Source organism: Schistocerca cancellata, chromosome 5, assembly GCF_023864275.1.
Source record: "Schistocerca cancellata isolate TAMUIC-IGC-003103 chromosome 5, iqSchCanc2.1, whole genome shotgun sequence".
In the NCBI taxonomy this organism is placed as follows: Eukaryota; Metazoa; Arthropoda; class Insecta; order Orthoptera; family Acrididae; genus Schistocerca; species Schistocerca cancellata.
In genome coordinates this window covers 750687336-750701292 of record NC_064630.1, presented here as the reverse complement: position 1 = coordinate 750701292, position 13957 = coordinate 750687336, and the positions used below count along the sequence as shown (strand labels likewise).

Sequence of the window (13957 nt, the reverse complement as noted above, 5' to 3'; positions counted from 1 at the left end):
CTGGTGTTCGCGTCTTCCTTTGTGCATGTTGGATTCATGCTGCTTCCTCTGGCAGCAAGTGAAACACTAAGTTATTTGATCATCAAGCCATTGTTGGCAGCCTCCACCGCTTATCTTGTCCCTACGCCCACTTGGACTATTTCTTAATGTCGGCTTGCTGTTTGCCTATGGAGCCTGGACTCTTATCACGGTCACAAAAGCAAGAATAAAAATTAATATTTCCACGGTCACAACACATTCCGTCAGAACTTCTGAGAGCCAGGCATGAAAAACTACTCCATCTGATGTGCAAGATGCATGAGGCAGTGCAAATACCCTCAGACTTCAAGAATAATATAGTAATCCCAATTCTAAAGACAGCAGGTGCTGACAGATGTGAAAATTACCAAACTAACAGTTAAATAAGTCATGGTTGCAAAATGGTGCTATTCCACAAGTTCGATTATTTGGATAGAAGGTGTGGGGCCTGAAGAAGGCAAAACGAAATGCCGAAACTGGTTGCCTTCAGAATGAAATAAAATAATATGTTAAAGTACACGGCAGTTGGTGATTTTTATTGACATTGACAGTTACAATAATAATGGTCGAATCTTTTACTTCCAGGGTTTGTAGATGCTCCTTTGCATGTGGGCTTTAAGGCTGTTCGTCTGCTTCCTGTGATTCTTACTTTCACTAGCACGGCAATGAGAATTTGAACACACGATTTCGTCACATACTGTTTTGAATGTTATTAGGAACTATGTGGACCCTTATTGCGTTCTGCAAAGTTCGAAAGAACCAGAATTGTTTATGACCTGAACGGGCAGCGTCCAGTATGTAAAGTAAAATGGTATACAATAAATATTACACTATTCTTGAACACTCAAGTTTGCTAACATTGTTAGCAATTCGTTTTATCACCTCTACCAGTTTAGACAGATCTACGCCGTCATCATCGGATCTGAAAGTTACAAAAACTAACGTCACAAGTTAAGGTGGCTCAGACATATATGATTTCCTTTAACCACTGTGTACACCAATTCAAAGTTACAACGTACCTTGTAATATTATTAAATGTACATCCTAGTTATTAAAATGAGGGAAATCAGGATATCACAAATAAAAATACAGTTAAAACATACCACATGCTGTGCTGATATCCAAGCTTATACGAATTGCTTGACACCCAATGGCGACTTATATGATATAACATATTTTTAGCATACGTAACCTTTGAATCCACAATACCCGTAAAATATTTTCATAAGTGGATGCGAGTGCTCTCATGAAAATCTCGGAACTATGCCACGAGCTGGACAGTATTTATCTATAATCCGCTATGCGGTTAGACTAACACGTTAACCTGTAATTCTTGAAGGAATTCTTGTACTTAAATCACGAACACCACATCACTGGCACATATGACTTAGTGTAGTTCATTTCATATGTGGCGAAGAATACAATTATGTGAACTTGGGCGCATTTCATTGAGTGATTTTGTATGGACCACGTCTATGGCCTATATTTGTCTTGCATATAGTTACCCTGAAGACCTTTCCCTGTCAGGACTTCTGATATGGCTCTCTGTTGATCAATAGTCTGAACTGTGCTTTCTGTAAACTTATTTTTTTAAAAAAATGATAGTTTGTTATAAGTTTCCATGTAAAGGTTGACAATGAATGTTTCATTGTACATTTTACATCTTAAAAATGACGCTGTACATTTTCAAAATATAATGCTATTTTAAATCTGCGATTTAAAATGTTGCATGAAGTGTCTTAATAATAATATTGGAGATAAGACATACTTGAAGTGCTGCACATGTGTCGAAATTTGTCGATTATTGGTCACCCGTAAGTAAAAAAAACTATAGACTTACTTACTTGTGAAAATATTATATAGGCCAAGACACTATTTTGGTGTCAAACGATTAGCGTATGCAGGAACATCTGTACAGTATGTTCTATGTTTTAATTGTATTTTTAATTATGACATGCTGATGTTCCTTGCCACTTTTTATTACAATCTGACGCAACATCACTACGTAACATTCATTTTAATAACTAGCATGTATATTTACTAATTTTAGGTGGTACGTTCTAACGTTGATGTAGTGTACACAATTGTTATATTAAGTCTTATATATCTGAACCACCTTCACGTGGAATGTTTGTTTTGGTAACTTCCAGATCCGATGATGTGAGCGTAGATCCATCTAAACTTGTAATAGAAAGAACTGCTAACGATCCTGGCAATCATGATTCTTCAAGACTAATAAAATTTTCAGATAGCCCCCAACGACTGACGCAATATAAAACACATGTATAAAATATTTACACATTTCAGGCCACTGATAATGCCTTTGAATCATAGAGGCACACGCGCACGGTATAATAAAATTGGTTTTATTCAGTTTGCACATAGACGGATCTAACCTGGGAAATGTTGGACGTAATGTTAAAGCTATCTGCTACGGACATCCTTCATTCTATGTATACATACGTTTATCGATAAGCACTGACATGTCTCGAAGGTAGTCTGTTTTCTGCCTGTTACGGTAGTTTAATTTTTGGTTAAGAACCACAAAGGCATGTCTTCATCTCTTAACCACGCCATTTCAGTCAGCGAAAGTACGTATTTCCTGGGACGGAGACGGGTTAGAGCGGCATGGCTTGTGTAACAAAGGGACTCAGGGCCGGTTTGAAGCACAAGAGACACAGGCGAAAGCACTACATAAATATGTGATAGCTACCTTGTCAGTTTTTGACGAATATGAGATCAGAAAAGGGCTTTCATAGTATGATAATGAATGCAAGAATGCTTGCTACCAAACTTGAATCTCATCTATCATTTGGAAAAAAAAATAGAAAAAGAAATCGTCCCAAGAGAGTGAAGAAGCCCTCTGCGTATCAGTCTTTAAGAGACCTGTGGAGATTCATCAGTGTTTTGTTTAGTTTCTGTATAACTTGAAAGTGTTCAGAAAGTAATGACTTTAGCCCCATGACGCAAAGAATCGTGTTCGCATCAACGTTTGACTTAAGGAAACCAGAAAGCCGAAAGTTGAGTTATCTGGTGCAAGCCTTTGTATAAAGCAAGGAAAGCTGCATCTCATGCTGAAGTAGATTCTCAGAAAACGTTTTATTTTATACGTAAAGAATAGAAAACCATAAGTTTTGCATTCGCACGTTGTTTTTCGCTATTCAATTGTTCTGAAGCGACTGCACCCAATTAAATGTCACGTACGTGACATGTATGTCCTTAAGCAAATATTTAACAGGGGGAAGTGGAACTACATTCCGAGCCACGTTTCGATTCTGGGGAATTTTCCATAGCGTTGAAAGGTGAACGCCAGTTAAAAAGACAGAGTGAAAAAGAATGATCCATCCGGGATCAGGTCCCACAACCTCTTGTTTTCATGTATGGCCTTAACCGGTAGATCACATTTTTCTTTTTATATTAAAAATTATCTCTGTTAATTTCATATAAAAAGTCCCACAGTGTTTTAGGAAACCGGAAGACGGAAAGAAACTGTGGACACAGTGAGACGCCAAATCCTGCACCATTGTAACACAGTATCTCTGCTAACTACGCTACACTAAATTTATTTATTTACCTACATAAATGCTATTACGTTTCCTCTACCCGCCAGCCTTTATTGCAGCATAACATGCTATTAAAAGCATCCGGCATCCGCATCCGATCTTAGCCAATGCCCTGCCAGTAGAAAGTACGTATAACAATGTTGACAAAGGTGTCTCGAAAGCGGGGAAGTTGCCGGCAGCACCAGTATGCACAACGCATATACAGGCGAAACGTCAGAGTACAAAATGACCAAGCAGTCGCATTATTGTATTGTTCTTCGTTCTCAGTAAAACAAAGTTGCAGGTCACGGAACAATATCAGTAGAGTAGGTAGATCTGGTAAGGACAGCCAACTGTTTTTACCGGAGAATTTTGGAACACGTATTGTGTTCGAGTATAATGACTTTTCTGGAGACTAGAAATCTACTCTGTAGGAATCAGCATGGGTTTCGAAAAAGACGGTCAAGTGAAACCCAGCTCGCGCTATTCGTCCACGAGACTCAGAGGGCCATAGACACGGATTCACAGGTAGATGCCATGTTTCTTGACTTCCGCAAGGCGTTCGATACAGTTCCCCACAGTCGTTTAATGAACAAAGTAAGAGCATATGGACTATCAGACCAATTGTATGATTGGATTGAGGAGTTCCTAGATAACAGGACGCAGCATGTCATTCTCAATGGAGAGAAGTCTTCCGAAGTAAGAGTGATTTCAGGTGTGCCGCAGGGGAGTGTCATAGGACCGTTGCTATTCACAATATACATAAATGACCTGGTGGATGACATCGGAAGTTCACTGAGGCTTTTTGCAGATGATGCTGTGGTGTATCGAGAGGTTGTAACAATGGAAAATTGTATTGAAATGCAGGAGGATCTGCAGCGAATTGACGCATGGTGCAGGGAATGGCAATTGAATCTCTATGTAGACAAGTGTAATGTGCTGCGAATACACAGAAAGATAGATCCTTTATCATTTAGCTACAAAATAGCAGGTCAGCAACTGGAAGCAGTTAATACCATAAATTATCTGGGAGTACGCATTAGGAGTGATTTAAAATGGAACGATCATATAATGTTGATCGTCGGTAAAGCAGATACCAGACTGAGATTCAGTGGAAGAATCCTAAGGAAATGCAATCCGAAAACAAAGGAAGTAGGTTACAGTACGCTTGTTCGCCTACTGCTTGAATACTGCTCAGCAGTGTGGGATCCGTACCAGATAGGGTTGATAGAAGATATAGAGAAGATCCAACGGAGAGCAGCGCGCTTCGTTACAGGATCATTTAGTAATCGCGAAAGCGTTACGGAGATGATAGATAAACTCCAGTGGAAGACTCTGCAGGAGAGACGCTTACTAGTTCGGTACGGGCTTTTGTCAAAGTTTCCAGAACATATCTTCTCCGAAGAGTCAAACAGTATATTGCTCCCTCCTACGTATATCTCGCGAAGAGACCATGAGGATAAAATCAGAGAGATTAGAGCCCACACAGAGGCATACCGACAATCCTTCTTTCCATGAACAATACGAGACTGGAATAGAAGGGAGAACCGATAGAGGTACTCAAGGTACCCTCCGCCACACACCGTCAGGTGGCTTGCGGAGTATGGATGTAGATGTAGATGTAGAGGCAGTACAGGTTCGCCAAATGTCCACAGCAGGTAAACCGATGATGGATGGTATCTACAGGAGCCAAGGTTACTGTATCTGTCACTGAAACTGAACCCAATCCTATGCAAACGGTCGTTAGTGGCGATCAATTTATTTACGGCTCTATGCGAAGAAGAGGCCACTGCCATGGAATGAACCAGGAGACTAGCACAGTTCCACAACGTCTTCCAGGGGATCTTCGGCAGTGCTGTGGGACTGAGACAGACCGCTCCCTCCCAGCATGCGAGCAAAGAACGAGTCGAAAATACCGGTCTCGGAGGTACATCGGCATCCGAATAGCTCACTGCAAAGTAACATTCCCTGACGTGGCATAGTTTAAAATTACTGATAACAATCAGAATCGGGCGCCAAATGTACAGGGTTATTGGTTATTACAAATGATTGAAGCGATTTCACAGCTCTACAATAACTTTATTATTTGATATATTTTCACAATGCTTTGCACACACATACAAAAACTCAAAAAGTTTTTTTAGGCAATCACAAATGTTCGATATGTGCCCCTTTAGTGATTCGGCAGACATCAAGCCGATAATCAAGTTCCTCCCACACTCGGCGCAGCATGTCCCCATCAATGAGTTCGAAAGCATCGTTGATGCGAGCTCGCAGTTCTGGCACGTTTCTTGGTAGAGGAGGTTTAAACACTGAATGTTTGACATAACCCCACAGAAAGAAATCGCATGGGGTTAAGTCGGGAGAGCGCGGAGGCCATGACATGAATTGCTGATCATGATCTCCACCACGACCGATCCATCGGTTTTCCAATCTCCTGTTTAAGAAATGCCGAACATCATGATGGAAGTGCGGTGGAGCACCATCCTGTTGAAAGATGAAGCCGGCGCTGTCGGTCTCCAGTTGTGGCATGAGCCAATTTTCCAACATCTCCGGATACACGTGTCCTGTAACGTTTTTTTCGCAGAAGAAAAAGGGGCCGTAAACTTTAAACCGTGAGATTGCACAAAACACATTAACTTTTGGTGAATTGCGAATTTGCTGCACGAATGCGTGAGGATTCTCTACCACCCAGATTCGCCCATTGTCTCTGTTCACTTCACCATTAAGAAAAAATGTTGCTTCATCACTGGAAACAAGTTTCGCACTGAACGCATCCTGTTCCATGAGCTGTTGCAACCGCGCCGAAAATTCAAAGCGTTTGACTTTGTCATCGAGTGTCAGGGCTTGTAGCAATTGTAAACGGTAAGGCTTCTGCTTTAGCCTTTTCCGTAAGATTTTCCAAACCGTCGGCTGTGGTACGTTTAGCTCCCTGCTTGCTTTATTCGTCGACTTCCGCGGGCTACGCGTGAAACTTGCCCGCACGCGTTCAACCGTTTCTTCGCTCACTGCAGCCCGACCCGTTGATTTCCCCTTACAGAGGCATCCAGAAGCTTTAAACTGCGCATACCATCGCCGAATGGAGTTAGCAGTTGGTGGATCTTTGTTGAACTTCGTCCTGAAGTGTCGTTGCACTGTTATGACTGACTGATGTGAGTGCATTTCAAGCACGACATACGCTTTCTCGGCTCCTGTCGCCATTTTGTCTCACTGCGCTCTCGAGCGCTCTAGCGGCAGAAACCTGAAGTGCGGCTTCAGCCGAACAAAACTTTATGAGTTTTTCTACGTATCTGTAGTGTGTCGTGACGATATGTCAATGAATGGAGCTACAGTGAATTTATGAAATCGCTTCAATCATTTGTAATAGCCCTGTATAAAGTAGAAGCTGTGGTCTTGATGTCAGAGGTGCCCAAAACCTTCTAAAATACGTGATTTTTGCGAACTTTTTGGAGAATCGTAACTTAGTGCCGTTCGTGTTCGAGTAGGTCCCCCTGGATTTCGCCAATTACATTTTTCCAGTTACGTGTCGCCATTTTAGAGGACAACGATCAGCGATGACACCTACTGACGTATGCCGGTCTAGCCCACGGTACAGCAATTTCAACGAAGCTCCGAATTATACTTTTGCTCTCATTCAATCGTGCGCCAGAGACTCGACAATAATTTTGTAACAGCGCATTTAGCAAGGGTAATTCCTCATTACGGCGGAGAAGAGCCTCCACATCATTGGCATACGCCCTAGCCATGGGGGTCGCACGAGAAATTGTTATTCCACGTTAACAGATGTGAGAGACGGCGAAGCATCGGGGCCACACCGAGAACAAATGTGGACATGGAAAACGGGCTGCCCGGGGCGCGTCCCGACCCCGGCTAATTGCGATCGGTGGCTGCACCTGACCATTAACAAGAATTTTCGCCACAATGCCATAAAACGGGCCTCAGGAGTAAAACCGAGTATCTGGAACACACCGGCCAAATAATTATGAGAAACACGGTCAAATGCCTTGTTAAAATCTAGAAAAAGCAAAAACGCAGTGAACAGAAATGTCTGCAGCACCTTAAATCATATCCTGGTGTTCCATTTGGAGTAAATGTCGAGCGGCTAGGAAAGCAACCCCGGTGCTCTCTTCAGTCGCATTCGCAAACAGTGAAGATAACCTGCCTAGTGGTTTCCCTCGCAACAGTTTTATACACAAAATTTAGCAGTGTGTGAGGACGAAAAGAATGCACCATGACACGGCCAGTGTGTTTTATTATTACGAGGTGCATTCAAGTTCTAAGGCCTCCGATTTTTTTTTCTAATTAACTACTCATCCGAAATCGATGAAACTGGCGTTACTTCTCGACTTAATCGCCCTGCAGACGTACACATTTTTCACAGCGCTGACGCCATGATTCCATGGCAGCGGCGAAGGCTTCTTTAGGAGTCTGTTTTGACCACTGGAAAATCGCTGAGGCAATAGCAGCGCGGCTGGTAAATGTGCGGCCACGGAGAGTGTCTTTCATTGTTGGAAAAAGCCAAAAGTCACTAGGAGCCAGGTCAGGTGAGTAGGGAGCATGGGGAATCACTTCAAAGTTGTTATCACGAAGAATCTGTTGCGTAACGTTAGCTCGATGTGCGGGAGAGTTGTCTTGGTGAAACAGCACATGCGCAGCCCTTCCCGGACGTTTTTGTTGCAGTGCAGGAAGAAATTTGTTCTTCAAAACATTTTCGTAGGATACACCTGTTACCGTAGTGCCCTTTGAAACGCAATGGGTAAGGATTACGCCCTCGCTGTCCCAGAACATGTACACCATCATTTTTTCAGCACTGGCGGTTACCCGAAATTTTTTTGGTGGCGGTGAATCTGTGTGCTTTAACTGAGCTGACTGGCGCTTTGTTTCAGGATTGAAAAATGGCATCCACGTCTCATCCATTGTCACAACCGACGAAAAGAAAGTCCCATTCATGCTGTCGTTGCGCATCAACATTGCTTGGCAACAAGACACACGGGCAGCCATGTGGTCGTCCGTCAGCATTCGTGGCACCCACCTGGATGACACTTTTCGCATTTTCAGGTCGTCATGCAGGATTGTGTGTACAGAACCCACAGAAATGCCAACTCTGGAGGCGATCTGTTCATCAGTCATTCGGCAATGACCGGCTTGTACGAGCCCGAGGTGGTTTCGGTTTGTTGTCACACGATGTTGTGCCTCCATTAAACTGTCGTACCCACGAACAGACTTTCGACACATCCATAACTCCATCACCACATGTATCCTTCAACTGTCGATGAATATCAATTGGTTTCACACCACGCAAATTCAGAAAACGAATGATTGCACGCTGTTCAAGTAATGAAAACGTCGCCATTTTAAGTATTTAAAACAGTTCTCATTCTCGCCGCTGGCGGTAAAATTCCATCTGCCGTACGGTGCTGCCATTTCTGGGACGTATTGACAATGAACACAGCCTCTTTTTAAAACAATGCGCATGTTTCTATCTCTTTCCAGTCTGGAGAAAAAAAAACTTGAATGCACCTCGTAATATTATCCTATACTACTTAAAGGCTGCTGGAGCAGGTCTCCCCTGATATAATCCCGTTTAACATCGTCGTAAAATTCGCATTCAGGATGGGCCTGAAGTGGACATAAAACTCCTTAAACCAGGTGACTTACGGGAGACCAGAAATTCAAGGTTCTGATCTTCCCACTTAGGTCTTTATGAGCATAATTGGGAAGGAGTCTCACTTTGTCAGCCGCCGCATATATAGGCAGATTTTTTCCACCGTGTACAAACTCTAGCGATTTATCGATGAGACGATATGTAAGATGGTGGTGGTGGTGGCGTTTAATGTCCCGTCGACAACGAGGTCATTAGAGACGGAGCGCAAGCTCGGGTTAGGGAAGGATTGGGAAGGAAATCGGCCGTGCCCTTTCAAAGGAACCATCCCGGCATTTGCCTGAAAGGATTTAGGGAAATCACGGAAAACCTAAATCAGGATGGCTGGAGACGGGATTGAACCGTCGTCCTCCCGAATGCGAACGATAAGTAAGAAAAAAGGTCTAATGAACTTGTGTCCGGAATTGCATGGTTTCCATGCATGAGACCATTTATTCAATCATACATCTAATATGCGCTGTACCTTGCAGTCACAGTTCCAATATGCATGGTTTCCTCCTAGAAGGTGGTACTGTTCCTCATACGTCAGGCCCGACCGCCGTCTTCTGCCATAGTAACTGGTAATGGTTCCGATTCACTTCTCTTGCTGACTCACCTTGTAGAGCGTTGTACACGATGGTTCCGTATTCCAGTCGAGAGCTTGCCGACATGGTGTTCACTTGCGTAAAGGCAAATGGCAACGGGCGGTGGGAAGCAAGGTTGTATCAGGAGATCTATCCCAACCGACAACAGCCACAGCATTCAATGCCTAAACAGTGTTTCGCCGTTTGTATGAGACAGGGTCGTTTCAGGAAGCGGGAAATCATAAAGAACGTACCCGAAATTTTCGAATATCAGACTTGTAGGAAAATGCGATTAACACTGTGAAAGGCAACCGCCTTGTCAGTACCAGGCAGTCGACCCGCCGGAACAAGGTGAGCCAGACGACCGTGTGGAACGTTCTCCATGACAACTGTTCCTACCCTTTTCACTGACAGCCTGTGCAGGGTTTACTAGCGACAGACTTCCCATATCGGCAGCAGCTTTTTCGTTGGTTTCTTCACCAGACAACCACGTTTCCGAGTTTTTCATCCATCCTATTCACAGATGATGCCACCTTTATGCGGGGTGGAATCTTCAGATTGGATAACAATCATCTGTGAGATAGGATGCTGAAGCCCCAAGGTTTGGTGACAGCGAATCATCAGCTAAGTGAAGCCGGAATGTTTGGCCGTGATAATTGGCGACCGCATTTTGAGACCAGTTTTCCTTTGATGTCGCCTAAAAGGCCAGAACTATCGGCATTGCTCCCCTGCTTCAAGAAGTGCCACTGATGATTCGAAAGGTTACGTGGCTGCTACATGATGGTGCTCCAGCCCACTTCGCCGTTAACATCCGGACGCATCTCAATCGTGCCTTCCCTCGTCGATGGATCGGACAAGGGGTCCACTTACATGGCCTACTCGGTCAGAGGAACGCAAACAGTGTGATTTCTGGTTATGGCGCCATCTCAAAAGTACCGTGCATGCAGAGCCCATTCGAGATGTGGAGACACTTGAGCAGCGATTTTAAGCTGCATTTGACACCGTTCGGATGCAGCCTGGCTGGCGTTAACGTGTGAGACAGAACATGCGTTGAGTCACATGGAAACCATTTGCAACACATACTGTAACTGTGGCTGCATGGTACAGCGCATATTAGACCGCAGTCTCGGCAACAATGTGTGATTGAATAAATGGTCCTTAGCATGGAAACCAAGCATTTCCGGACATAAGCTCATTAGACCTTTTTGTTCCGTATGCCCTCATCGATCAATCTCTAGAGTTCGTACACGATGGAAAAAATCATCCTGTAGTTCCTCGTAATATTGGTGGCTGCCGCACACAATACCGCACTATGCAGTCACTTGGCGGCCTTCAGCAACTGTGAGAGACGTAATGAAGGAGCGATGACGTCGCGGCTAGTGGGGAAGTAGTTGATACAAGGGCGTCAGTTCCGTTTCAAGAAGCGAACGAGGTTTAGATTTCACCTATAAACCCTCCATCTGATGCGCTTGAGCCGCAGCGGATTTGCTTTAATGCGGCGAAAGTCTTGGATCCGTAGAGGGAGTCAACTGCTTGTTCGGGTAGAGTACTTAGACGAGTGTAATAAAATTTGTAAGTTTTCCTCGCTCGAGCGGCACAGTATGATACTAAACACTGACGAAACTACGGCTGCCCTTAATCTCTGTCCACCAATCGAACGGCGAAGATTAACGCACAGCGGAGCGGACCCAACGCTCCCATAAGGTGCTAGCCACATCATCCAGCACGCTATCCTTGAGGTGGCAAACATTCAGCATCCACTGTGGTCGTAACAGTTTCGCACGTTATCGTCCAATGTTTACAATGGCCGCCACAGCAAAGTGGTTGGAAAAGGAAACGGGTACCACCCCAACTGCAAACATCCCGTCGCATAAACATTAAAAAAAGTGTGTCGGAAATCTTATGGGACTTAACTGCTAAGGTCATCAGTCCCTAAGCTTACATACTACTTAACCTAAATTATCCTAAGGACAGACACACACACCCATGAGCGAGGGAGGCCTCGAACTTCCGCCGGGACCAGCCACAAAGTCATAAACAATCTCATAAATAAAAAAACCTGTCAATACGACTCCAAGATGTGGCGGTCAAGAAACATGTATCTAACTAAACAAGGTGGAATATTTCTGCTCCCACACGTCACACAATCGCATCGAATGAACCATTCACTTAACTCAGGATAAAAATTATAATGTGGCAACTAATCGCTAGACGATAAAACAATATTAAAATCGCTACCTAACAGGAGACACCGAAGAATCTTGCGAAAAGGTAGACAACGTCCTCTTTGTAAAACCGCGAACGCTCCACTGTATGACCCGAACCAGACAGTGCGTATAAACATTCAAGAAGACGACACCCTATCTCACTACCAGAATCAAGTATTCCATTATCGGCTATGGGAATATAATCACGAAAGAAAAGAGCGGCATCCGTCAAATTTTCGGGAGCCACATTAAAAATAGTCAGAAATACAGGAAGAGAGTCTGGTGAATACAGCTTCTTGTAAAAGTACAATATCAGCACAGGAATCGTAATTAAATTAACGCAACGAAGCCAAACGCAGATCTGATTCAATTGTATTAACATTTGTTATAATAAATCTGTGTGCTTCAGTCTTCAATCAGAATAAGAACAGGTTGAAGCGGCAAAAAAAAAAAAAAAAAGCCCGACGTACTACTCCGACATTCACAGTCCATCGCTGCATCAATCGACAAATGTGAGGAAACTAGTGCCACATTCTGCGGAACCGTTACGCTGTTGTTTTCTCTTTGCAAGCGCATGGTGTACCTGGATTCGTCATTTACGTCGGCCGTGTGGTAGGCAAGTTATCCACCGCCGCTGGCGAGGTAGGAGGATAGTTCGTAGCATCCAAGTCACTCATTGACGGCCCTGAATCGGAAGCTGTCGGCATTCGAGGAGCCCCTAGCGAAAGCGACCGACCTACGTCAACAAGACAAGAAGACAAGGGAGGCAAATCATGTGAAGCTCTCCCTCCCCCTCCCCCCCGCCTACGCCACCCGTGTGCGGCTTCTCTAAGAGCAAGAAAATAGAGTAGGGTACTAGACAACGAACAGCTGGGAGCTGTGACAAGACAGCAAGTGTTCCGACCTTGGAGAAATTCCGAGGAAACATCTGCAGTAATCGAAACAGCAATGTCCTATCCCTACTACCCGGAGAATTAGTAAATGTACGTAGTTCGTAGGAGATGGAGAGGAGTGTGGGGGGGGGGGGGGGGCAAGACTGAGGGAACGCCGTCAGCGGTATCAGTGTACGGCGGCCATTATTTTGTATAACATAAACATCCGTGCGATGAGCCTTTACATCAAAACTCGTCTTAGGTCGTAACGACGGAAAATTACCCGCAACGAAATTCAAAACTTACCGGTGGGCATCACCATCAGATCATTGTCCAGTCACTGATTCATGGGCAATCATCGTTGGCTTACGTCAGTGTTCAAGAGCAGATCGCAAAACAAAACCCCTTCTAAAACACTCTCGTTACACAAAAAGCACGTCCACACCCTCCCGCTGTATGTATATGTTAATTAAGGACATGTAAATGAGACGGGATACCCTGTTAAACTGTATTTCTACGGAACGGACCCCGCTGTATCACTGAAGTCTGTACTGGCTGACCACTGTTCTAGTCGAATGTTTTAAGTCCCCCATTCTTGAGCAAATCGCCTTTGAGGTAAACATTATCTACCTCAGCAGGCAGGTTGAACACACGAACATTCGTGCACTGAACTTCGGCGTTCATAGGGAGAGGACTGTACTAACTGAGTCACCTCTGACGGAAAGTAACCTGGAACTCTATTTGAGCAGCAACATTTCTACTTGTGAGGGATTCACAAATGCTACAAAGGAAACGTACAGTTCGGTATCAAAATACGCTGTCTGTATCTGATCCGAAGTCAAAACAAAAACATCTACCAATCATGGATTTCCGGAGAACTGCGCTGCACATGACGGGTCGACTTTTCAAAAGTGAAATAGACATTCACGCCGGGGAAAAATATAAGCGATCAATGCCGCTACTAAGAATACACTCAAACGAACACGAAGACGTATTCGGCGTAGAACGTATGCACACAAAGCACAAAACGTCACATAAATGCCAACCTTGCAATACCCGCAGCGCTGTGACGGAGGAGAAGGAAACAACGTTC

General features: G+C 44.1%; 1 protein-coding gene across 1 annotated transcript in view; it reads right to left on the bottom strand.

Moving 5' to 3' along the window:
- The window catches only part of LOC126188065 (RNA-binding protein Raly-like), a 1094525-nt gene that overhangs the window by 780731 nt on the left and 299837 nt on the right, over positions 1-13957 (bottom strand). The window lies entirely within an intron of this gene.